Source organism: Lissotriton vulgaris, unplaced genomic scaffold, assembly GCF_964263255.1.
Source record: "Lissotriton vulgaris unplaced genomic scaffold, aLisVul1.2 SCAFFOLD_676, whole genome shotgun sequence".
Lineage (NCBI taxonomy): Eukaryota > Metazoa > Chordata > Amphibia > Caudata > Salamandridae > Lissotriton > Lissotriton vulgaris.
In genome coordinates this window covers 765,147-790,710 of record NW_028243372.1, presented here as the reverse complement: position 1 = coordinate 790,710, position 25,564 = coordinate 765,147, and the positions used below count along the sequence as shown (strand labels likewise).

At 45.0% G+C, this 25,564-nt stretch overlaps 1 long non-coding RNA gene across 1 annotated transcript in view; it reads right to left on the bottom strand.

Annotated features, from left to right (window-relative positions):
• LOC147668413 (uncharacterized) overlaps nucleotides 1-8,360 on the bottom strand; it is a 91,507-nt gene extending 83,147 nt beyond the window's left edge. The window contains exon 1 of the long non-coding RNA XR_015304070.1: nucleotides 8,291-8,360. This is a non-coding gene — a long non-coding RNA (uncharacterized LOC147668413). The remainder of the gene's footprint in view (nucleotides 1-8,290) is intronic.
• Nucleotides 8,361-25,564: the final 17,204 nt, after the last annotated feature.

Genomic DNA, 25,564 nt, shown 5'->3' with positions numbered 1-25,564 from the left:
ACTATTGCATTTAACAATGCTTGTTGATTCAGTCCTTTCCTTTGGTCGTATTTAGAATTGTATTTTAATCTTGTTTCTAGGGACACATTATCCCATAGAATTGAAGTTAATACCATTGTGTGGCTTAGTAATTCTCACTGAAGCCCTTGCTTATCCTTGCGTGATCCAATGGCAACACAAGGGCTTTGAAAATCTGGGTCTTGGTATAAGCAGGATTATAAAATAAAATAAGAGTTCTCTACTGAAATAATTTTTGTGCCTGCTCTGGATATTGTCTGTGGGGCCGATTCACAGACTAACTTACGACAAAATCCTAAACTTACTACTTTTGGTATTCACAGAAGGCATTTATTGACACATGCATCAACAATGCCATTTGCGATTCCTTATTAGCGAAAAAAAAGGATTTGCTAATAAGGGATAGCAAAAGGCTATGCATATAGAAATCACTTAAAAAAAAGCGATTTCTAAATATTCCTTAATTGCGACTCGCAAATTGCGAAGGCCCATAGGAATGAATGGGAAGACATTCTCAATTTGCGATTCTAAATTAGACAATCGCAAATTGAGAATGCAATTTCAAGGGTGCCAGGGTGTCAAAAGGACACCCTGTTGCACCCCTGAAATCTGCATATGAGTACATCTTGGATTTTAGTGCATTTTTCAAAGTTTTTGCAAATTACTATGAAGTACAACTTCATGGTAATTTGCTCCCCCTATTAGCGAAACCGCTAGCTTTTTTACTTTAATGCATTGCATTTAAGGAATCTCAATCTGCGATTCCTTAAATGCAATGGCAATTTAAGCAATGGAAATTTAGAGATTACTTAAATTGCCATTTTTGCATTTGGGATGATGCATCCCAAATGCAAAAATACCGGTCGCAAATTCTGAGAATCTTCCAGTTTGCGACCGGTTTTTGCTTTGATGCATGTGGGCCTTAGTAGTCTTTTCAATTAGGATTTTGTCTTAAATTAGGATTTTATCTTAAAATAGGATGTTGTCTTAAGGTTATGATTTTGTCCTAAAATAGGATTTTATCTTAAATTAGGATTTTGTCTTAAATTAAACTTAAGACAAACTTAAGTTAATCTTCAATTTAACTTAAGACAAAATCCTAATTTAAGACAAAATCCTAATTTAGGACAAAATACTATTTTAAGACAAAATCCTAATTTAAGACAAAATCCTAATTTAGGACAAAATCCTAATTTAAGACGAAATCCTAATTTAAGACTACTAAATGCCTTCTGTGAATACCAAAAGTAGTACGTTTAAATTTAGTCGTAAGTTAGTTCTGTGAATCTGGCCCTGTATTCCCTTGACTTCATACTTTGAACTATTTGCAGTGTTCCTGTGCTCTGAAATCGCTCCTGAGCAAAGGACTGCGAGTATCAATAGGATGGAATTAATCTGAGTGATTGAGAGGGATTTTGATATGTTATTGATGCATTGTGTTATTTGTAGCTTGAGAGTGTTGATTTATGTAGAATCACAAATTGTTGGACTGCATTTGAGGCTTTTGGGCTGTGCTGTTGATTAGTTTCACTACATGATTAGTTTAATATGATTTTGATGCATTTGTCGTATTTATGAACTGAGTCGGAGAAATATTTTGTTTGCTATTTGTTGGTTAAGGTAATCAGATTTGTTGAATATAAGATCCTGGTTGAACTTGTCAGTAAAGTAGTGGCGTGCTTCGTGTGTGCCACATTCACACTGAAGCAATTATGAAAATGGAGTGACCCAGTGGTCATGGTCCTATGGTTAATGTGGTATGAAAAACAATGGTCCTAGACCTAATTTGGTAGATGTAGATGAAACAAATCACAACCTACAATAACTATTTGATGAATTATTTCCTGAGCCCATACCCTGTTGGCTCACAGTAATTGATACAAGCAGTCTATCAAAGTGCAGCAACCAAAGAATTTTTGATTTACAACAGGTTTTATTCCATAATATTTAACGCAACAGTATATTCCTTACTGCAAGTGACAAGATTGGACAGATGGACTATTTGCAGTGTTCCTGTGCTCTAGAATCGCTCCTGAGCAAAGGACTATGAGAATCAATAGGATGGAATTAATCTGAGTGATTGAGAGTGATTTTGGTATGTTATTGATGCATTGTGTTATTTGTAGCTTGGGAGTGTTGATTTATGTGGAATCACAAATTGTTGGACTGCATTTGAGGATTTTGGGCTGTGCTGTTGATTATTGGTTCACTACATGATTAGATTATTGTGATTTTGATGCATTTGTCGTATTTGTGAAATGAGTTGAAGAAATATTTTGTTTGCTATTTGTTGGTTAAGGTAATCAGATTTGTCGAATATAAGATCCTGGTTGGACTTGTCAGTAAAGTAGTGGTGTGCTTCGTGAGTGCCACATTCACACTGAAGCAATAATGAAAATGGAGTGACCCAGTGGTCATGGTCCTAGGTTTAATATGGTACAAAAAACAATGGTCCTATACCTAATTTGGTAGATGAAAGAAATCCCAACCTACAATAACTATTTGATCAATTATTTACTGATCCCATACCCTGTTGGCTCACAGTAATTGATACAGTCTGTCTATCAAAGTGCAATAACCAAAGAATTTTGGAATTACAACATGTTTTATTCCATCATATTTAACGCAACAGTATATTCCTTACTGCAAGTGACAAGATTGGACAGAGAGGGAAAGGAGAGGTTGCTCCATGGGAACGTGCAAAGCGAGGGAGTGCTCTGGTGGGAGAAGGGTGAATAGAATTCAGATAATGTGGTAAAAGAATTGGTTAAATTAGTTTTTACATTAGACTAATAGAAAATGATCAGTCTTTTATTCTTCCTGACCACATTCTTAACATTCCAAACCAATTTACATTCGATTTTGAAATACACAATTATATTTTTGTGTGGCACGTTACAGTCAGGGACTTGTGGTTCAACATGAGTGGGATTGTGTCTGTTTAGAAACATAGTCTTGCACTTCATCAAGTCCTTATAAGCCCCTTTAATTACAGATGAGGACGCTTATTGCGTCAACTTAACAGGAGGAATCCCCAAACCCAGCTAAGATTATCGGGTAAGCCAAGTTGTGACTGGCCAAATAATGAGTGGACTAAGACATTATGTTATGTATAGTCCTCAGGATCGGTTTGTTGAAAGGTAAGCCCACCTCTGAATCTAGCCAACACCTGGATAGCCGTTATAGCACAGAGTGTTGACATGATTAAGTGAGGGGCAAAATAAGGAATATCAAGGAAGGAAAGGATGGGGACAGCAGGGAGGGAGATCTGAAAGACATAAACAAACACAGGCATAAGACTAAATCCCTACACAGTAAATGGGTAGCTTCTATAACTGTTACTATGAGGGTTCATACCTGTAAAAGAAAAGATAAAGCCTTGTGGATGTGAAGAGGTACGTAGGGTTGGATATGCTGTAACTATAGGGATACAGAATATATATATAAGCGATACATACTCCAGTGGAACATATAACACAATGCTTGATATGACAAATCAGTTCCTGCACTAAGCACCTACCTATATAAGACCCCACTAAACCTCACAGGGGTAGAGTGTAATCCACACCTCCTGATCCCCTGTTAATAGAAAAGCCAAAGAACAAGTTACACATCTGTACGTATATGATCCGTGATACCCTTTCACACACAGTGTTTGTTATGTCTCACAACGCTCCTCTGGAGATCCCAAAGGTGGAATCCCCAACTAATGCCTCTTAGCTGGGTTCCAGGAATAGTCTTTTGTACAACAAAGAAAAGAGCACCCCAAAAGGAGTAACTATCCAATGTTCGATAGTTACAACAGAAATCACCGCCGTTGGCCGAAAATACCAACCGGGACAAATCCAAAGCAATTCCCAAAAGCAAAACATCAGAACAAAACAAGGTCTCCAAATATGCCTTCACAGCCGTAGGTGGGTAGGAAACAAACCGCCGCCGATAAGAAACACACAGCGTCGGAGTGAACACACTCTTACCACACCAGCAGGACAGAACTCCGAGGTCGAGCAAAGCTACGGATCTGGAATCACCGACAACTTGCTCCGTCCGCCATTCCTTTTTTGTACAGCATCGCAGAAGTGTGATGCGCTGCAAGGAATGCCAGGAGCTGTAGTCTTTTCCCGGAGGATGCCGGGATTTGTAGTTCGCGGTACCTCCGCGATCGTAACACATTATGTGCACAACCCTGACCCCTTCCATTTACCCAGCAGGTGTGTGACACAGACACCACATCTGCACTCAGGCCGCCCCACACCGTCCTGAGGAAGACCCGCAGGCCGAGGCCCACAATTACCCCTTGAGCCCCAAGACGGGTCGAAACGCTGACGCCCATATACATCTAACTTGGACCACAAGTGCCCGACTGTAACGTGCCACACAAGAATATAATCGTGTATTTCAAAATCAAATGTAAATTGGTTTGAAATGTTAAGAATGTGGCCAGGTAGAATAAAAGACTGATAATGTTCTATCAGTCTAATGTAAATACTAATTTAACTAATTCTTTTACCACATTATATGAATTTTTTTCACCCTTCTCATACCAGAGCACTCCCTCGTTGTTCACTTTCCCTTGGAGCAACGTCTCCATTCCCTCTCTGTCCAATCTTGTCACTTGCAGTAAGGAATAGTCCTTGTGTTGGTTTCCTAATCATGATGGAGTCGCATTGTAATTGTCTGACTGACACTGAGAGCTGTGCTGGGTTTGGTGAGATGTCATCACAAGACTCACTGTTATTGGTTCGTTGTTACTGCAGGCTGTGCTTTGATTGATTGACCTTTGCCATAGCAGCACTGGGATTGGTTGAGTGCTAATTTGTTTATTTGTGTATTTTTGGGAATTATTTTGAGCAAGAATAATGGGTGCATCATTGAAGAAGCCTCAAGACTGTAATGTATCTGTTATGGAAGGTGAGAGGATTTCTTGAGGAGGTTCTGTATTCGAAATTATGACCGATGTTTGGTTTTATACTTGTGTGTGGTTGAAAGTCTGACGTAAGTTCACTTCTGACAACATGGACATGCATTTCCTTTAAATGGTTCCTTTAATACTAGAAACCTTGATCCTGAGACACACAATGTGCGAAAAAAAGCTGCAAATTAGACCTACACAACTTGCAGCACTAATTAAATGGGATTAAGCTGCCATAGAAAAGAAAATGCAATCACAACAAAGATACTGTGGGTCCTATTTGAAGCGTTATTTCCTTTGTTAGTTAACTCCACATACAATTTGAGTAGATTTAATCTACCAGAACACAGAATTAACACAGCATTTCAGTTGTAACCAATTTTTTTTTCAACTACAAGCCATAAAAGTATAAAAATAGCATCACATTGCAGAGAAATATGTCAATTTTTTTTTAAAATCCAATGATTACTTTTGAAGCACAGAAAAGTGACATGAACAATAAATGTCTTGGGGGAGGCTCACAAGGGGAAAGTCACAATCTATGGATTACAATTATAATCAATTACAATTGCCGAAATAAAATCAGATTCCTATCATATAAATAATTAAAAAAGCCAGTATACTTAAAACATACATCAGGAATAGAAAAAAACTATAAAAATGCATAGTATGCACATAAAAAGAGGGAACCAAGCCTTATGTTTTGACACCAAGTTTCTTCCTAATCATACAAACACTAAATAGATACCTACTTACACCAAACACTACCATATGGGAAGTAGTGGATCTAAGTCAGCGCTCAGCTTCTTTAAATGTTCTTACACCCAAGTGTTTACACAATGGTTTAATCCATCTTACCCTAGGTTTCTTATAAACTGGACAAAAGAAAAGCACATGAGCTTCGTCTTCTTTTACTTTTTGTACGCATAGAGTACAGAGATCATGTTAGGAACATTCTTGTCGGTAGTCATTTGTTATACTACTACTTGCACTGTTTTTACTGATTTGGGAGTGAAAGGGGGCATATTAAAAGTTTTTTTCCCCATCACTATCCAATTTTAGAGCTTTTCTCATCTTTTCTTTTTCACTTAACACTTTCACTTTTAGCACTGCTATTCAGTTCCCCACAAGACACACCCTGTTCACATCTGAGTTAGTGTGTCTGGTATACCCTAGATCTGGTTAACAACATCTGCCGGTCTGTTGTGGTCTACCAGTTCTCCAAACAAGTAAGAGATCCCAGATGATGAAGGACGGTCTCGATGGTGGACTGATGGGAACTCGCTCACACTGATTGTTTTTCCTTGTTTATCAACACTTTGGTTGTTTCTCTGTTGGATACATAATTCAGTTGGCCTTTTGACTCACTGCTATTCTTTGTTGGTTTCATATAACCCAGGGTACCAACAGAATCCATTAATTCAGAGCAATTATTTTCCTTAGTTTTCACCAGATGCAATGAATTTGAAATGATGGTGCTTGAAAGGGAAGGAGGATTGCATACATGGTGCAGTCCCAGGGAGTAGACCGGAGTGTCCCATACATAGATGGTGAGGTGAAAGGCCACCCCATATCATTTCTAATCAATACCAGTGCTACCAACTTTACGCCTCATTCCGTGGGGTTTCTAAACCTACCCTTTATGGAAAAGGAAGTTCAAGTTGTGTGACTAAGCAATAAACTGAGTAGGAATAAGGTTTCAGCAAATGTACTTGATACAGTAGCGTCTGCAGAAAGGGTCATCAATTCATACTATGTGATTCAAGTCCTATTAATTTACTTGATAAAGACTTGCTTTGCAAGATAAATTGTGCGAATTGATTTTGCAATTGAAACCCAGGATGAAGATTCAGTATTTAAAGTAAAATCACAAGAATCCAGAGTTCAGTTGTTCCCAGTACATACAAAAGAAGACCTGACTCTTGACTTATGACATACAGTGAAAGAAGAACGTTGGTATGCCGCTAGGGGTGGGCAGAATATTTCATTCCAATTGGCAGAATTTTGCTCATCCTGCATTACTTTTTAATGTGGTGTTCTGCCGTTGCAGAATTTTTTTTCCACAGGGCTCCAAAAAATGCAAGCTGAGGAGTGCAAGGGAGATTTGGTGTCTCCTAGCACGATTTTCCGACGCGAGTGATTGAGGTCCGAGGGTTGCCGCTCAAGTAGATTTTCTGCTGCTCAAGTAAATTTTCTACTCAAGTGGCATCAAAATCAACTTGAATGGCTGCGCGCTCTATGGTGCCGTTCATCCAGATTTTTCAGCGCTGCTTGCACCACCAGCTGTAAATTGCTTTGAAAGCTGCATATTTTCTGCCAGTTGGTGGAACTTTGTGGATTTTTTATGTAACAGCGGAATTCCACAAACTGATTTTGCAGGAAAAAAAAATAGGATTAATAAAAAGTGCAGAACCACCAGTTAAAATGCATTTCACGCCAGGCGTGGGTTACCCCAGAACTCAACAATACAAACTTTCACAGCAAGCAGAAGAAAGAATTAAACAAATCATAGAAAAGATGTTAGAGAGGGTATTTTATGAGAGGGGCTTGGAAGTCCTTGCAACTAATAAAGAATTAGTGGAAAGTGGCGGGTCGTCCAAGACCTTAGAAAAAAAAATTGTTGTTTGATGTTGGCCAGTGGTACTAAATCCTGCTGTAATATAGTACCAAATTCCTGCCAATGCAGAATGGCATACAGTTATTGTCGTATGCCAAGCAATCTTTTCTATTCCTCTTCATGAGGATAGCCAATATCTTTTTGCATTTCGGTTCCTCAATAACATCCTCATTTGGTGGTGAATCCCACATGAGTGTACAGAGTCCCTCAATCTTTAGTCCGATCTTAAAGAAGGATTTAGAAAGTTTCCAGGTACCCTGTTTGTGCAATATATGGATGACCTATTATTAGCATTGAAGACAAAGGAGCATTGCAAGTTGGATACAATTGTGCTCTTGAACCATCGTGCTGACAATGGTCATAAGGTCTCACCTACAAAGTTGCAGTACTGAAAAAAAGAAGTGATTTATTTTGCCCATCACATTGAGAGAGGGACAAGGAAAGTGTCCAAAAAACACATTTCTACAGTCCTAAAATGAATCCTCCAACTAGCCATAGGGAAGTGAGAATGTTCTTGGAAAGTCTTTTATTAAGACTTACTTGCAATAACAGAGAATCCAGTGGAATTTGATGGTGAATGCATGAAAGCCTTCAGGGTGCTCAGAGAAAATCTTTGTAGCACACCTGCTCTCGGAATGCCTGATTATGATGAGGAGTTCTACCTTTTTTGTCATGAAAAAGAAGGGTATGCTTTATTTGTATTAGTTCAACAGCAAGCTATAGTAAAGCGACCTATCACTTACTTCACTGATACCTTAGATCCAGTAGCTGTAGCTCTTCCTGGTTGTTTGAAGTCAGTAGCAACTGTCTCCTAGCAATTGAACAAAGTGAAGGAGTTGTTATGGGCTATACACTCATTGCGTTGGTCCCTCATTCAGCCACAATAAACTCCGCATTTGACAAACAGGCATCTTACAAAATATGAGCAAACATTATTTTCACCCAAGAATATTTCAATAAAAAGGTGTAATACCTTGAATCCAAACAATGACGAAGACGGCAATGAAGCTCCAGACCATGTCTGTATCGATGTAATAGAGTTGTGGCCCAAACCAAGATCGGATATCAAAGAGGTTGCCCTATAAATGGCCAATCTGACTCTGTTTGTGGATGGTTCTTGTCTAGGCGACCATCACGGAATACTGAGAGCTGTTTATGAAGTCTTTTCCATTTCTGAAATTGTTGAAGCTTCATACTTGTCTGGTGTAATTTTTGCACAAGTGTCTAAATTGATTGCTCTAACAAGAGATTGTTGCTGAACCAATTAACTTTTTTAACAACTTACACAGACAGTCAATATGGATTTAGAGTGGCACACAACTTTAGACAGTTGTGGAAACAAAGGGTCTTCTAGTAATCCCATCTGAAATGGTTCAAACATATTAGATCTACTTGAAGAAGTACAGGAAACTAAAAAACTATTAGCTGTGAAAATGTCTCTTGATGGCTTGTCACCGTAGGCAATAAATACGCTGAGCAGGTTGCAAAATACTGTGCTCTTGAAAATGAAACTGTTAAATCAAATGAGCATGAACAGGCACATGCAACAGAACAAAGTGAAACTGATGTGAAAAACTGATAAAATAGATTATGAAAATTGTCTTCTTTTGAATCCAACACAGACAGTAGTGAGAGAACTCTAAGAAGTGCAGTAATAAGTACCAGAGGATGATAAGAAAAGTTTGGGAAAAAGTAGGCTGTGGGAGTGAGTATAATGAATGGGTTCCTTCAGATCACCAATATGTTCTTCCAGGCTCCATGCTGCAGGGCATGGAAAGGTTCCTCCTGGGGCAAACTCACATGGGAAGAGATAGTATGTTCAGGACATTCAATTTGCCAGAAAATGTATAAGGGTACACATACATTAGTTACCTTGATTCACCTTGGAAAATTTGAAGGAGCATTTACTAGACTACAAGTAGACTTTATAGAGATGCCTGTTTAAAATGGGCTCGGATATGTTCCTGTGCTTGTCTGCTTGTTTTCTAAATGAGTGGAGTCAGAAACATGTCGACCAAGATAAAATCTCAGTAGTTATTTGTTACCACTACTTGCACTGTTTTTTAGCCTTGGGTGTGGGTAGGACCCTAATAAACTTTTTTCCACTCCCACAACCCAATATTAATTCTTTCACTTTCACACGCTACAATGAGCACTTCTTGCACTGCTTTTTGTTAATTCTTTGTGCCCCCTGATACCATCAAAAAACTTTCAGACCCACACACTTTACATTCCCTCACACTTTGGTTAGGCCACAATCTACCTAATCCTAAGTGGTTCTTCCCAAGTGATGTAGGGCGGTACAGGATGGGTATCTGATGGGAACATATTTTCTCACCAAGAATACTTTGGATTCAGGGATTGTGTTCCTTTATCACACACATAGTCATCTAGATAGCTGCACTATTTTCTGTTGACCCATTGTTACACTTTGTTTGTTATGTAGTTATAGGGACTGTAACAATGCCAGGTCATTAAATATTTCCCACTCATGCCCCCCCTAGTGTATTATAATGGAGTCATATTCAACCAGGAGAAGTGGCAGCATGACTGTGGCCAAACTCTTGTTAAGGGAGTTAATACCACAGTTTGGCATGTCTACTGGGAGAGACTGAGGAACTTATTTGAAAAATTAGGTCCTAAACCTTTGGTGCACTGCCTTACAGACTGAGCAAAAGTCCAAGCTTTCCAAAGTGTGTACTTAAGCAAACCCATTGATGCTCTTCCTCTTGTTCTTATGAACATTAGAAGTACTCCAACCAAAATGACTAGTCTCTCTCCCTATGAAGTCCTCATGTGAAGGGCTATGTGGATCTCATATGTCCCTTCAGCAGTAGTTGTATCAATAATTGATAATATCATATTACTGTTAAGGTATGGCGGATGGGGTGAAATCCCTCTCATCAACTACATTTGGCAACATCATCAGCAAATGAAGGTCAGTGTCACGCACTGCAACCAAGGGACTGAGTTTTAATCAAGGTGCATGAGGGAGCATGGACTCTTGTGTCTTGGTATTTTGGTGTAATCATTAAATAACCCTGCCATTAGTTGTATAGACCTTTGTTCATTGACAAGGAGTATTGGAACGAAGCAATTATTTGCATCAAACACCATGAACATTGAAGTCCATTTGAGGCACCACAATAGTCAATAAAGAGATTTTGGGTGAAGTAACAATTGTATTAACTAATTAATTCAAATCAATTCAATCAATAGTGATGAATCTTTTTTAGTCATCATCATTATAATTTTAAATAACCCATTATTTGATATTTCAATACAAGGTAAGATACAATATTAGTAAGTATTATAGAGAAAATACAGCCAGTGTGTTCCATAAAGGAATACTATAATCTAGATGAATTTGGAATAAGGCTAAAAAATAGAGGATAATAAAAGTGAAGATGTCAGTTCAAAAACCCAAATGAAGAGTTCTGATGGGAGAATAGGAATATCGAGGCATAAACCCTTCACATGTAAGGAATAGAGGATTTTTCAAAGCTCAAACGTAATCTCAGTCTAAGCAGATATCTCTGAAAAAGAGAAGAGCTCAAAATAGGTCTCTTGTGGGGAGAAGTAATCCTAAGATTCCCAACAGCTCTAGGAACACACTCTAATATAAATCTGCTCAAACATAATTGAAGCAATCATGGCAGTCCTCATCCCTTCTACCCAATTACATTTCAGTAAATTCTGGGAGCAGGTGAACTCCCCAATTGCTCACTTCTTCTCAATAGGCCATTGAATTACATCCTAGAAAAGATTCCTCGTTCACATTTTACGGTTCAGAAAGTTCTTCCCATGAGTCACATTTCATGCCATCTCTTCTCCTCCCGGTGACAACCTCACTATCAGTTGTCTAATACATAACAATTACCTTTTCACTAGCTAGCAGAAGACTTCTGGAAATTTACATCATCTTCAGTGAAAGAGAAAAAACATCTTGGCCAAGACAACATTTTAATGTGAACCCAAGCCTCTCAATCCTAACATATAACAATTTAACGTTAATTTGGCATCAGTAGTTAAGCAAACTTAAGTCAGTATGGTATATTATTTATTTGTATGCTCACAATGCCAATTTATGATTATGCACTAAAAATGTATATATGATACACATGTTATTCAGCACAAATTGCACTTTTCTCTGTTAAATCTGTTTATTTTGGAAAATGAGGATATTCACTTTGTCAAGCATGTCTGCAAAAGCTGTCTAGAACAGAGGTGGAAGGGGCATTAGCAAGTTGTGCTTCTGAGTTACTCTGCTGTGACAAGTGTAGGTATCCCATAGTGGATCCATGCAGATGACCCGAAAAGGTTGAAGGCTGCTAATAGAGAAGTGGTGACAACAACTACTGATTCACAGTATCAAGAATGAGTTGACTGTGTGGATCCAGAGGTGGAAGAAGATCCAGGCAAAGGTACGAGTAGCTAGTTTTAAGATCAGCAAGTTAAACAAATATATGTAAACAAATATATGCATTTACAAATCAGGCTACTTTTCTCCAATGTGGTAATTATGCACAATTCCACATTTGGGAAATGGGAGCACGTGGAAGCAAGTTAGAAAAATAAAACTTTCCTTAATAAATAAAACAAGACAAAAATCCAATCAGTAGAACGTGCGATATACAGTTTTAACGATTTTAGTGAAATTAGCATAAAAAAGCACAAAGCGCCAACTATGGATATCTGGTTGTGTTGGACTCGGACAAAGCCACAAGGTCAGGCTGACTTTTATGGAGGGCAGGCCAGCTACAGGAATCCATGTAGGCCTGTGGAACTGAGGGTCATATGTATCATAAACCTGATTTGCGATTCTCAAATAGCGATTTTTAAGAAATCGCTATTTGAGAATCGCAACTAGGTATGTATGTACAAAATCGCTTTTTTTTGCGATTTCTTAAAATTCCTTAATTGCAATTAGCAAATTGAGAATCACAATTGAGGAATACTTTCCATTCATTTCTATGGGCCAGGAGGCCCATAGGAATGAATGGGGGAGTTATTCTCGATTTGCGAATCGCAATTTGCTAATCGCAAATTGAGAATCATTTCAAGGGTGCAGGTGTGTCCAAAGGACACCCTGTTGCACCCCTAAAATATGCATGTGTGCACATGTGGCGCACATACATGCCCTAAGGGCGTCACATGGCACTTTGAAAAATGCATAAATGTGCATTTTTCAAGGAATTCGCAACGTACCACCAACTAGAAGTTGGTGGTAATTTGCGATTCCTTAACGACATTTTGCACATTTTTTTTGCTTCATACATTGCATTTAAGGAATAACAAAGCTTGTGATTCCTTAAATGCAATTGCAAAATAAGGAATCGCAAATTTTGTGATTCCTTGTTTTGCACCAGATTTTGCTTTATACATAACATTTAGCAAATTTGCATTCTCAAAGGCCGAATTTCTGCCTTTGCGAATGCGAATTTGCTTGATACATATTGCCCAAAGTACCTTAAATCCTGGTTTGCAGAGCATTGTGAGGATCTGCATCAAAGATGCATCACGCAGCCAAGGCGATGTGTCGGTTCCGAGGTGTGGCAAGGCTGTGATGCGAGGGCTTGCATAGTCATCAATGTGGATTGGAGCTTGTGATGCAAAGTCTGGCATCAAGGATGCAGTGCACAGTCAGGGTGATGCATCAGTTCCGATGAGCTGGCAAGCTGTGAAGCGGAGTCCAGCGTTGTCATTGAGGCTGCCGTTGACAAGGGATGTGAGGGCCTGAGTGAGGATGCATTGAGCAGCGCCAGTTCCGATAGACAGCAATGCAGGACTGTGCAATGGGTCCAATCAGTTCTGCTCATGTTTGCACTGCGCAGCATAGGAGATGCGTTGGTTCAGCTGAATTTTCAGACTGGCAAAACACCTTAAGCCCACTTTCAAGGATCCAGGACTGGGGTGGCCCCACTTAGCAGGTAAGACTCACAGATTGCAGAATCCAGGTGCAAATGCAAGGTAGTTGGAAGCCTGTTGTGTCACTGACGCTTCAGATCAAGAGGCAAGCCAACTAGCCCTTGGAGTCAGTCCGGGTTTGAGGTTCAAGAGCTGCAGGTCCAGTTTTTCTCACCAGGCTAGAGGGCAGCAGGCAGCAGGCCAGCCCAGAAGGGCAGCAGTCTTCCAGAGCAGAAGTCCAGCAGAGTGGCAGTGCTTTTTCTTGACAGAGAATCCACAGGTCAAGAAGAGTACTGAAGAGTTAGTGTCTGAGTTCCAGTATTTAGGTTTAAATCTTTTTATTGAAAGACAGTGCAACAAGGTACATTGTTTACAATTACCATACAGGTCGATGCCCATAGGGCCCAATAAGGAGATCAAAAGTCTCAAAAAGGCCCTGGCGTTATTATCAAAGTCCGACCTGTCTGGGAAAAAGCAGCAATATGCAACATCATATTTAGTAACTACCCAAAGGAAACTCCCCCCCTCTCAAACCCCACCCCCCTCCCTCCCTGCACCCCTCCCCCTCCCCCACCCGGCCCCCGTCCAGTGCTCATGTCATCTCCCGGCTGACTGAGTTCCCAAGCCGGTGAAGTCCTGCCAGTGGCGAGTGTCTTAAGGGTCTGTGGTCGTTGGCTCAGTAAGACGCAATAATCGAAGGTAACGGGGACATGTGATTTCTGTAAATTCCGTAAGCAACAGGGATCGAAATGGCTGCCAAAGTTCTTCAAATTGGTCTTAATCCCCTGCCAAGGTGAGGGACAATTTTTCCATACCCAGCACGTGCCACATCCGGTGAAGCAAACCTGTGGTGGAGGGAATTGTGGTGGTGCGCCAATGTGTGAGGATGTTTTGCAGCGCTGACCCTAATGCAATGGCTATTTGGCGTCCCGTACGAGAAGGCAATGGATATGTCAATGCGTTGGGAATACCCAGCAGAACGTGGGCGGGGAAGCGTGGTATGCCAGTTTTGAAATGGTTATCTACTTCGTCGAGTATGTGCGTCCAATATGGTTGGAGGTGAGGGCATTCCCATATTAAGTGTACCAGGTTGCCTACTTGGCCGCAACCTCTCCAACAGAGCCTATCCTTGGTGTGATCCATCTCGTGCAACCGCTCCGGGGTGTAAATCCAGTATGTGGTGATTTTCTTGAATGTCTCAGTGAGCCCTGTATGATAAGCAGAATGACGTGCTCTGTAGGAAATCCCTCCCCATTCTTTGTGGATAAGGGCCCTGCCCAGCTCCCTCTCCCAACGTTCTCAGCCTGGATTGTGGATGTGTGTAGGTGGTGTCTGGATCATCTTATAGATGTCCGAGATAAGTTTGGCGTCAGAGGTGCGCGATATTAGCGACCGTTCATATGGTGTGAGATGTCTTTCCGTGGTCTCCCGGACTTGCGGTTGTAGCGCCCAAGTGCCTCACCTGGAGGGATCGCATGCGTTCTGACTTGGGGAAGCCGTATTCCTCTTTGAAGAGTGGAAAAGGGAGTCCCCCGTCCGGGCCGTAGACATGATATAAGAACCGGCAGCCCGCTGGGCGCCAATGCGCAAAAGTACCTTTCTCCATACCCGGGGTAAAGTCCGGATTGTCCACCAGTGGCGTAAGCGGGGAGGGAAACGTGGTCAGTTCATGGATGATATTGGTAGCATCCCAGACCTCCAGGGGGACCCGGGTAACGTGGGAAGCATAGAGGTTTGCCGTCCTGTGTGTCTTCAGAAGGAAGGGGATCTCCTGTAGTGGAGGTCCTGCCACCGCCTGGTCCTGAAAGAGCCAGTGCTTTTCAGATTCCCACCTGCTCCACTCTACTAAATAACGTAGCTGCACCACCTGGTAATATTTATGCAGATCAGGGATGCCCAGCCCTCCGGCCTCCGGGGCCAGCATGGCAATCGTCCTCTTCAATCTATGCCTCCGGACTTGCCAGATAAACTGGGCTAGGTCCGCCTGTGTTTGCCGAATCCATTCAGTGGGAGGTCGCAGCGGCAGGGCCCGGAAAAGGTAGAGTATTTGTGGCAGGATGGTCATTTTGACCTCAGCTATTCTTCCCAGCCAGGAGAGAGGAATATGTCTCCAACGGTTCAGTTCCTCCCGGATCCGCTTTCGGGGGTAGCGTAGTTCTCCACCGCCATGCTGGCGAGTGTAGGGGGCGAGCTGAATCCCCAAATAGGGAACAGTATCAGACGCCCACTGAATGGGGAGGAGGTTCTGCAGGAAAGCCCTGGTGGAAGAAGAGAGGGACAATTCCAACGCAGAGGACTTATCTGTGTTTGTTTTAAACCCAGCCACCGAAGCAAAGGCGTCAAGCTCGGCAATGCAGGCCGTAAGAGCAGAGCATGGGTGTTCTAGGGAGATCAGTATGTCATCAGCATAGAGACTGTTGGTATGTGTGTCGCTGCCGAACTTTATGCCAGTTGCGTCCTGGTTTTGACGTAGCCTTTGAGCGAGTGGTTCCATGTATAGGGCGAATAGAAGAGGCGAGAGCGGGCATCCCTGCCTTGTCACTCTCTCAATCGCAAATCCGGTCGAGCTGTCGCCATTAACCCGCACCACTGCGGTGGGGGATCTATAACAATTAAAGATAAGAGTACGGAACTTCTCCCCAATCCCAACCTTGGCCAGAACCAGTTCCAGATAGGGCCAGTGTACTCGGTCGAACGCTTTCTTGGCGTCGACTGCCTGCATCGTACGCTCCCCCCGGTATGCAGGAGGTTTTTTCGATCAGGTGGACCACCCACTTGGTGTTATCCACTGTCTTCCTTTCGGGGATAAAGCCCACCTGATCTGGGTCAACGGGGCCTGGTAGATAGGGGGCTAGATGTGCCGCTAGAATGCCAGTATATAGTTTGAGGTCTATGTTAAGGAGCGGGATCGGCCTGTAGGCTTCGCATTTAGTCCTGTCCTTCCCAGGTTTCGGAATAACCGAGAGGGATGCACGGAGGAGATCAGGCGGGATGGCCCCGGGTTCGGTGAAGGTATTTGTTGGACAGGCCTCGTGGCATGCCCGACCCCTCCCCGCATGGCGGGTCCCAGACTACTGCTACCCCTGTTCCCCGGACAAGAACCACACCTGCAGCCCTCCGGGTCAACCCCCAGCTCTTCCCCAACGGAACCCAGACTCGTAACCACAACATTCTCGGCTGGCCCGGGCCCTTTCCCGAACCACCGTCCCTGGCCCAGCCGCCATCTTGGATCCACCACAACCAGGCCTCGTGGCCTCGGGTCGACCTCAGCCTCAGGCCCAGCCAAGCCCTGACATCGAGGCACCTCCATCCACCCAGGGGGTAAAGAGACCACTTGGGGAGTCAATGGAAGAAGGAGTGTCGATGGCCCCCCCTCCGCCTGGTTTCGATCGCCCCCAGCCTCCCTGGGCGCTGGCTCCACCCCCCTGCTGGGTGTCTGGACTCCCTCATCCCAGACCCCCCGACCTCCAAGTGCGAGGGTCCGGACATCAAAGGGCGCCAGACCTATAACTGGGGTAGCTCCAGAGCAGGAAGGCAGTTGTATCCTGGAGTCGAGAGACACCGAGACAAACTCATCCTTGGAGGCCTGCTGGCGCTGCCGCGGCTCCTCTTCGTGAACCATCTTTGAAGGCCTGCTGGGGCTGCCGCGGCTCATCCTCGTGAACCATCTTTGAAGGCCTGCTGGCGCTGCCACGGCCCATCCTCGTGAACCATCTTTGAAGGCCTGCTGGCGCTGCCGCGGCTCATCCTCGTGAACCATCTTTGATGGCCTGCTGGCGCTGCTGTGGCTCATCCTCATGAACCATCTTTGAAGGCCTGCTGGCGCTGCCGCGGCTCATCCTCGTGAATGATCTTTGAAGGCCTGCTGGCGCTGCCGCGGCTCATCTTCGTAAACCATCCTTGAAGACCTGCTGGTGCTGCCGCGGCCCCTACTTGCGAACCCTCCAGCTCGAGGATTGAGAGCTATACACCAGCTACCCCTGTACCGGACCGGTACTGAGACTGTCCCGCTACCCCCTTTCTCCCCAGAGACTAGAATTGAAGGGATCATCGTATCCTGGTCCTGCTGTATCGTCAAGTTTAACCTGCCTAAGAATACCGATAATAGTGTACAGAACCTATCTTTGTGTGGCGTCCATCTGTGGGGGGGTAGTTGCTCGTCAGTACGATCTAAGGAAAGGGCCCTCGCCAGGAGGCCTCTCCCCCTTGCTCGGCCGACCCTCCTGGTCCCCGTCTAACATTGGTGGCCAGCGGCGCGATCCGAGCCGACGCATAATCGTACGGAGAGTAACACGCCCCACGACACACAGCAGCAATGTCGACAAAAGAGACCGGAACAACCGCAAAATTCCAGATGGAACAGCTGGAAGAATACAGCCAGAAGGATTTGAAACAATTCTGCATAGACTTGGGCATCGCTACCATGGGACTGAGCACCAAAGACGACCTCAAGCATGCCTTGGAGTCTTGGGTGGAGACAGGAGCGTCCCCACCCCAAAACGAAAGCATCAAGACCACAGAAACAATTGCAACCCCCGAAGAAGAAAGAGAAGCGGGCCTCTCTTCCAAGGAAGCCCGAGAACGGGAGAGGAGCCGGCTCCACGAGTTGGAACTGGCTCGACTCCGCTTAGATGGGGAACTAAAACTAGCGGAAAAAAAGATAGCCCTCGAACACTTACGGCTACGGGAAGAACGAGAAGAAAAAAAAAGCCAGAGGGAGCTGGAAGAGAAGAAACTAGCGTACGAACACGAGCACAGTTTAAAAGAACTAGAGATTCGACGACAAAACAAGGAACTCGGCGTCCCGAGAACCAGAACTCCGCTCCTCCTACGGACACCAAGGTCCACATTCCCAAAGACGTCGTCCGAGAGTACTACCGGAACGACGATATCCAGCAATGGTTCAAGGCCTACGAGGTAGCCATGATCTTCCACCGTATTCCGCGAAAAGACTGGGGAGCTGGGTTGTGGGGGAGATTCGTCAACGAAGGAAGAGATGCCCTGCTACAACTCCCCGACGCAGAGATGACCTCCTACGAGCACATGAAAGCCGCCCTTCTCACTCGCTATGGTCTCACCACCGAGATGTACCGGCAGCGATTTCGAGACTGTAAAAGAATCCCCGGTACCACCTGGGTGGAATATGTGAACTTTTTTAGCCGAGCCTTAGAGGGGTGGATCAAAGGCAGCCAGGGCACCACCTACGAACAATTATTCGATCTCATCGTGTGGGAGCACCTATCCAATAATTGTTTCACTGAACTAAGGCATCTCCTCGATAGCAAGCTGACCGAACCCCGGAAACTCGCCATCGAAGCGGATCGATGGGAGAGCACCCGGGTCCCCCGGAATTGGCTGTGCAAACAAAACAGAGCCTCCCAGGGGTCCCACCGTCCGCGAGGGGGAGGAGGAGGCCAGGGTCGGGGCAGGGAAACCGCCACGGTGCCCCCCACGAGGAAGCCCTCCGACGCGACCGGGATTCCGCTCCAACATTGTCTGCCACAAATGCCAGCGGCCCGGCCATTAGGCCAATTACCCCAACTGTCCGAGAAACCAGTCAGTCCAGACCCTGGGTCCAATGAACCGCCAGATCACCGCCGTCGCCCTCGTAGAAGAGCAAGGCGAAGAAGAAGCCGAAGAGTGCGAACAATACCAGACAGAGTGGGAACCTGCAGTCATGTCCCTGGTATGTCTAGGAGAAAGGGACATGGTCCCGCGGGCCCCCATCCCAGCCAACACGCAGAAGTACAGCCAGTGGGTCACCATTAGTGGACACCGGGCCGAAGCCCTCCGCGACACGGGGGCCAGTAAGACCGCAGTCCGTTGCCATCTGGTGACCCCCAATCAAATCTTGCCCAACGTACTTTGTCCAGTACGGTCTGTGGTCAACTCCGAAAGCCTGTGCCAGATGGCCCGCGTCCCCTTCGAGTTGGGGGGAGTGTCGGGCATGCTGAAAGTGACCGTCCGAGACGATGCCCCCGTGGACTGCCTCCTGGGGAACGATCTCGAGAGCTCCCCCTGGGCAGCCGTTGAACGAAGAGAGCACCTGGGGATGCTTGGTCTTCCTGAATGGGTCTGTGCGACGACCCGATCCATGGCCGCCCGCGCCATCCCATCCACTGAAGAACCCGAGCGGCCCGAACCTCCACCGCCGGTCATCACGGAAGAGACCACCCCTGAACCTGATCCATCCGGGCCCGACAACGAAGAACCTGACCCACTCTGAGACCTCCCAGAGCTGGCCCAGTGGCGCCAAGAAGGTGGCCCCACTCAGGAACAGTTCCGCCAGGAACAAAGAGCGTGTCCCTCCCTCGAGGGTCTCCGACAGCAAGCCATAGCCCAGAGCGCAGGGGATGCCTCAGGGCCCACTGGATCTATTGGGACAACGAGCTCCTCTACAGTAAGCAAAAGATTGCCGAACTGGGGGCAGCCGGGTGCTGGTGGTCCCCCTCCGATTCAGAGACTTCCTCTTGAACCTGGCACACAATGTGCCTCTCGCCGGGCACCTGGGGCAGGACAAGACTTACAGCCACCTGGTGACCCATTTCTACTGGCCTAAGATGCGGAACGATGTGATAAACCACTGCCGGGCCTGCCCCACCTGCCAGGCCAGCGGGAAGAGCGGCCGGAAACTAAAAGTCCCCCTGCAACCCTTTCCCATCGTCACCACTCCCTTTGAGCGGGTGGGGATCGACATTGTGGGGCCCCTGGAGCCCTGGACAGCGCAAGGTCACCGGTTCATACTCATCCTGGTGGACCATGCCACCCGCTATCCCGAGGCCATACCTCTCCGGATCGTGACAGCGCCTGTGGTGGGCGGAGCCCTGATGGGGATCTTCTCGCGGGTGGGCTTCCCCCGAGAGGTCATCAGTGATCGGGGCACGAACTTCATCTCCAGATACATGAAGTCCCTATGGCAACAGTGTGGGGTCACCTACAAATTTACGACCCCCTACCACCCGCAAGGAAACGGACTAGTGTAACGATTCAATCGCACCCTGGAGTTCTGGACTTTTTGGTTCCGTCCAGAGGTGTCAGGGACAACACCCGAAGACCCCGGAGTTCTACCTGTCTCGGTGCACAAATAAACAGAAACACGGGCTTCTCGATGGTGGCGTCAATGACCAAAGGTTTATTACTGCAGGGACACAGAAGTCACAGAAACTACACACGGGCAGAATCTAGGAGCCTGTTCGATTTGTACAAAGTGGGTTGCTCCTTAAATACTAAATTTTCGGCTTGGGGCAAATTCTTTACATACTAGTACATTTCTAAACCTTTGTGTCCTAAACAATAAATATTTGGCGTTACACAAGAATCGTCAACAATATCTGATGTCAAAACATTACGAACGAGGGGTTCCCACTGTTCCATCATAATCCCATGTCAACTTTTCATTCAAGAGCCGGACCGCCTCATTGTAAATTTCGTTACCTCCCCCTAATAAAGGCCCAGAAGGAAAGGAGCAGAGCCAGGTGCAGAAGATAGAAAAGCAGGATAAGAGATGTTTGTGGGTCGTAAATGGGCATGGCTACCAGCTTCGGCCGCCTAATCATGATAAGGCCAACGAACACGAGAACCAGTATAGCAGGACTGGCCTCAGGCTGGGGAGGCAGCTTCTGCCGAGTCATGTAGCCATGGCGTTTTCTGTCCTAAGGTGCACGTGTCACTAGCAAGGTGAATCGCCGGCTAAAGCTTACGTGTCCTTAAGTGAAAGAGGTCACTGCGTGTCCATTGACTATGTGAGGGCAAGAATACAAAATGGCTGCCGTGATCTAAGATGGATGCCATGGGTAAATCGGAAATGTCTTCATAGCAGGAGTGCTCTTGCTCGTAGCATAGCGCAAACACCAGGATATGCTAAATGGATCATTTGCGGTTCACTGATACCAAAATTATGAGTTTACGACAATGTTGAAAACACGGGTTCAAATCGTCACGGAACCTCAGACCCTCCTTTTGCCCTTACATAGGCAATTACTCAGTCTATGTCAGAGTCTATCTCGATGTTCATTAGGTCAGTGACATGTTGTTGCATCATCGTCCTTTCTCGTACCTTGTCTCCAAACACAGGTGGTTTTCTAAGACAGGTTGCAGCACAGAGGCTACACAAAGCAGGACCACATTGGATAATAAGGCAGCACGAGAACAGGAATACTAGGATGATGCCAACGACCATAAGAACCTTCCATCCCCACCCTGATAGTAGAGTCCAAAGCCATTCCATTAAGGACCAGTTTCCCTTGTCTACGTAAATAGAGTCGGAAATCTTGTGTAGCTTAGAGATCGCTTCGTATACAGTCGGAGCATTATTGGGAATAAAAACACAGCAGCTCGATTGGATCATTCTGCATACCCCACCTCGATCTGCAAGTATTACGTCTAGAACCATACGGTTCTGCAACGTCATGAGATGATCCGCCTGGAGCTCAGCTGTTAAGTTACTAAGGGCACCAGCAGTTTCTGTAATAGTAGATTCAACTACCTGTGTTAGCTGACGTAGATTTCTACTATTGGCCATAGGCCCCCAGAACGGAAGGAAACCTTTGAAGAAGTCTCCGGCTTCCTGACCAGCGGTATCTTCCTTGCTGAAAACACCTCTTGCTACTCTGGTCTTGTGATAATCTGGGGAAGCAGTGTATGTTGGAGGTAACAGTCGAGCAATATAACATGAACCTGAGAAGTCAGCAGGCAGCCATGTATATGCTCTATCCTGACAAATGAAGTAGGTACCCCTAGCAGTAAGAAAGGCAGGGGAAGAGTTAGACGGATACACGTAAGTCTCAACGCACTCACTCTTCCCTAGCTGAGCTCTTGGATTTCTCCCATTACCTTGCAAACAGACTTGACCTCGGTGAGGTACGACCCAAATTGGAGTGGAGCTCTTACGCTTGCTTTCACCCAAACTAATGCGATACTCCGTAGAATTCCAACTCAGATATACCCGTAATTCATCTCTAGGGTAAGATGGGGTGTTATTGACGTCTTTAATCATGTCAATGATTCCCTTGACTAAAGCTTTATTGGCAGAGTTATATTTAGTGGAACGTGGTGGACGCGGAGGATAGGTCTCAAGGGCATAGACAAAAATAGTCTGAAAGGCCTGAAATGATCCATTATAGCTAAAAGGCAAGACCAGATAGGGGATGCCTTTATCCATAGTGTGTGGTATCAGACCACATACCCAGCAGTCTGTTGTGTTAACTACCAGTTGGTGTTGATGCAGGAGTTGTACAAAAGTGTTATTAATGAATTCTGAGCGTCGAGCTTGTTCGTGTTCAGGAAACGAGTGAAAAGAATGATAAGAAGCAACAGTAGAAGAAACGGGATCAAGGGGAGGCACTGTGATTGTTACCGGTGTAAAAATTAAATGCATACAAAAGACGATTCCACCCATCAACGTTATTAAAACAATCAAAAATGTAATTGCACATTGCATCAGAAAACATTTGTTATGAAGAATCTTGTAAAGTCTATTTCTGCAAACATAAATTACATTCTCTCGGTGCAGCTCAGGAAGCTCCATCTTCTACAACCGCTCGCGACCACTGATGATGTGTACGTAGTTGAAAATGCCTCTATCAGCCCTGGGAGTTCCCAGAACTAACAGAAAAGCCGACCTTGTGTCTGGCCCCCGCAGATTCAATTAGGTACACAGCCACGACCCTACGGCTACCCAGACGGCAAGGCAATTAAAACAACATAACATACATGGAAAAATACAAAATATTAGCAAACTTCCTGGCTGGAGGCAATGTATCAAAATTCAAATATGTAAAATAGGCAGTTTCCTGCTTTATTTGTCCTTTGTGTGAGATCGTAAGTTGTATCTCAATTTTCCCGGAGCTGTCTGATCCGGAAACAGTGTATTTTCAGCAGGGGTTGCAATTTTCAAGTTCGCAGATGGCAAATGTTCTTTTGATGCAGAGGACAAATGTTCGGAGTTCAAAGGAGCAGTTTCAGAAGGGGAGTCAGAGTTCGGTGAGTCAGTAATCAGTTCTGCATCGCTGAAAGGAATGAATCTGGGAGCTGGTTCAGTTTCAGAAGCACCGATTCCTTTTTTCACCCAATTGTCGTAAGGAAGTGGAAGGGGTACACGTTTAGGGTGCTTCGCATGGATCCAGTTCTTTCTGCCAGCCACTCGTATAGCAGTCCTCGTCGCCAACAGAACCTGGAATGGTCCGACGAATTTGGGTTGGAGATTTCTCGACCGTCCAAAGTTTCTTATGACCACCTGGTCACCGGGTTTCAGCTGATGACCTGGACTCTCCGGTGGCTTTGGCAATGCATCGAAAACCTGTTGGTGAATAAGACTCAATTTAGCAGTCAAGTCGAAAAGGTAATCAATTAACATTGGATATTCCAGCTGCTTAAACTCCTTCGGTCTAGGTACCCCCCAAATATTCGCAGGTCGACCGAATACAATCTCATAAGGGCTAAGCCCTACTCGAGAATGTACAGTCGCTCTTGTGGATAACAGAGCCAAAGGTAGTGCATCTGGCCAGGACAAGCCTGTGGAGGCCTGTATCTTGGCAAGTTTCAGTTTGAGGGTGCCATTGTAACCCTCAACTAAACCAGCAGACTGGGGGTGATTCGCACTGTGGAACTTTTGTTTTATCCCTAAGCCCGCACACACACTCTGCATAACTTTCCCTACGAATTCACTTCCATTATCTGACCATACAATCCGTGGCATGCCGAACCTGGGGAAGTATTCCTTGAGAAGGATTTTGGCAGTGGACAAAGCAGTATTGTCCTTTAGTGGGTAGGCTTCGATCCATCTTGAAAAAGCACAGACTACCACTAGGACGTACTTTAGATTATTGCAACGATCCATGTGAATGAAGTCTAACTGGATCACTTCAAAGGGGCAAGAAGGAGGAGCGAAGTGACCAGCGGGTGTGGGGATTTCCTTGCCAGGATTATGCATCAGGCATATCATGCAATTTCTCACCACTCTTTCTGCACACTTACTAATTCCATCATTCTTCCAGACTGGAGCCAACATCTTACAAATCCCTTTAGAACTGATGTGCGCTGCTCCATGCGCCATCGTTACTACTGCAAGCACATACGCATCAGGCAACATCCAACGCTGCTGTTCCGACAAATCGATCCAACACCCACTCGAGTCCAATTTACCCGTATTCTCTTTCCATGCAAGCTTTTCCTCCTCAGTCGCCTCTTTCTGAATTTCTTTCACACTTTCCACTGTATCCTCACACATTCCAGACTCAGTAATCCATCTTGCAGACGTTGCAACATACATTCTACTCATCGTATTTCTAGCTGTCTGTTTAGCGGTCTCATCAGCAAAAGCATTTCCACGACCAACACCATCCGTGATTGCTCGATGAGCACTGCACTTCACAATCGCAACTTCAGTCGGCAAGGTTAGAGATTCGAACAAGTCATTAACTAGCTGACCATGTTGGATCTTAGTCCCATGGGACGTAATGAAACCTCTCTCTTTCCACAAACGGCCAAAACTATGGGCCACGCCGAACGCGTACTGACTATCTGTGAACACATTCACTCTCTTTCCCTTAGCTAAAACACACGCTCTAGTTAATGCGATCAATTCTGCAGCTTGGGCAGAATTCTGACTCACTCTTGCAGTCTCCACAATCGTACTCAAAGTCGTTACTGCGTAAGCAGCTGTCACATCACCATTCTCCAATTTAAAACAAGACCCATCAACATACAATGTGCCATCTGGATCTGGTAACGGAGTGTCTTTAAGATCAATTCGTCCTTTTGTCTCTTCCTCGGTTCTGAAACAACAGTCATGTGGTTCTGAATCACTCGACTCCTGACTAGTCGGCAACAATGTTGCTGGATTCAATACATTGCATCTTTTGATCTGAATATGACTCGCTAGCAGTGTCAGCTCATAGCCTGATAATCTAGCACTGGTAAGGTGTTGCGTCTTGGTTCGGTTTATGAGTGTATCCACAGCATGAGGAACCATGACCACTAGCATGTTGTTCATGACCAAACCAGCAGATTGTCGAATGGACGCTGCAGCTGCTGCTGTAGCTCTCAAGCAACTAGGCAACGCTCTGGCTACCGGATCTAATGTTGATGAAAAATACGCACAAGGGCGTTGT